Consider the following 2309-nt stretch of genomic DNA (forward strand, 5'->3'; position numbering starts at 1 on the left):
GTTCAGCAGTGAAATTCTTAATTGTAACCTACATTTGTTATTTTTTATGTAAATATTTGTGTATGTTTACGTGGCACAATAGCATACGTAGATGAAAGAGGAAGGTGACCACGTGCGCGCCACCGTAATTGAGTTGCGGCTGTGTTCGTCTTTTTCTCTTCTCTTCTCTCTGCTCCGCATGTAGTAGATTGAAACTTCATTCTCCATTTTCAATTGCTCAGAATAATAATGTGCTGCTCAATAATAATTACTGATATTTGAAAAATAAAAAGAGTTACTGATATTTGGTAAAAAGGTAGAATAAATGTGAGTAGAATAAATAGATTATATAAAGGGTTACTGGTATTTGGTATAGAAGTGAGCTGTCAAAAAACCCCATAACTGTTAGGTCTTTTAATTTTTTTTTTTATTAAACTCTTAATATTAAGCACCCTATCAAAATAATTTTTTTAAAATATCGGCCCATTATTTCACGGGGCTTAACCGCTTAAGAGAGGGGGTTCAGGGGATTATATTCTCCAATATTTTGATATTTTTTTTTGAAAAATTTTCGAAATTTATTTTTTTCAAAAGAATATTGAAAAAATTAAAAATATTTGTTTTTCTCAAAGAATTTTGTGAGAAAAATAAAATAATAATTCTAAAAAAAAAATCGAAAATTTTTTATCGGTGAAAAAATTAAAAAAATTTATTTCTCAAAAAAAATTAAAAAAAATCGATTTTTTTTAAAACAACAAAGTTTTAGGGGACTTTTTTTCTGGAGTCTTTTAAATTATAAATTTTTTTGACCATTCTAACATGTGGCCTGGGGCTAATAATTAGAGTGTTTGTCAAATTGACAGCTCTACTTAGTGGTATGGCTATGCAAATTGTTTTGGGAAATATAATTTTTCTTAAGGTTTTACAAAATCTTCTTGTCATTTTGTTTTGTTCTAATGATGAGTTAACGATATTGAAAAATATAAAAAAATTAATCCACATGTGTATAATTACATCATTTTATGACTTAACAACTCATTAAACAATTTGAATGTTAGCAAAATCAAATCGTTAAATTAGTGGTGGAAATTTTTTCTCAAATTTTATATATTAGGACCTACATTTTTTGTTTTAGACATACAAGGCTAAAATAGTGATCCCATAAAAATAGTTGGACTAAAATATATTTAAGTATAATTTTAAAATACACCTTGAATTAATGTGTTCAACAGATTCATCTCTACAATTATATGATTGATGCAAAAAATAAATTTATACACATTTATACGATCTAAAATACCCAACAAATATAATAGTAAAATTTAATGGGCATGCATCGAAATTTAAACACCTTTAAGTCACAACTATCTTAAAAAATTATACACAAAATAATTTATGATGAGTTAATAAAGTAAATTTATTTATCAAAATTAAGTTCCTAATACTATTGTATAAATTTAAGCATTTGAAGTAAACTAAAATTAAATATTAAAATAAAAATTACTATTTAAAAAACAGTCTACTAAAATAGTGTTACTTTAGTTTATAAGTCTTAATTCAAGTGAAGAATGCCGATATTATTAGATTGAATATCTTGTATTAAATTCGAACCAAAACCTCACAATTGTGTGAGTTAATTACGATAAGTTCATGTTCTTTTATAAATAAATAAAAAATTATTTTACATAGTATTTGAAATATCATCTATTAACACCATATAAAATGAATATATGCATAACTCAAGGAGCAGGACATTTGAAATCATATCATTTATACTGTACAAATAATTTTTCTTAGAAAAAATGTGAAAATAGAAATTCCTCCAAAGTACATTTTTTAGCTAACTAACCATCAAATAAACTAATCAGACCTAACTAACTACTAGTTTGTTATGAGTTACTCGCGAACAATACACACAGCCACAAACAAGCATGATTTTGCCATCGATGCATATTCATCACCTAAAAGTGTTGTTAACACTTGTTTCAAAAATAGACTTAGTAGTAGTGTAACGTTCGAATTTGTTCATGATTTCATCTATAAATCTCTAAAAAAACTTGTTTTGAAAAGAAGAAAATGGGCTGTTATTTAATTACCAGTAGCGTATACGTCAAAGAGATGAATGGTGTCGCCATCTTTAACCCCGTGCCACTTAAATGACTTACTTTCCCACATCACACACTGCTTGTAAATGAAAAGGTAAACACTGTCTTCCAGAAAAGTGCTTCCGTAACATTCTAGAAACTTCCTTAAATCATTCACATTAGCACTGGATTCCATTTCAACGTGTATCATAGCTCTTTCCCCCTTTGCCATTGGAACCACCTTTA

Source organism: Cicer arietinum, chromosome 4, assembly GCF_000331145.2.
Source record: "Cicer arietinum cultivar CDC Frontier isolate Library 1 chromosome 4, Cicar.CDCFrontier_v2.0, whole genome shotgun sequence".
NCBI classification, from domain to species: Eukaryota; Viridiplantae; Streptophyta; class Magnoliopsida; order Fabales; family Fabaceae; genus Cicer; species Cicer arietinum.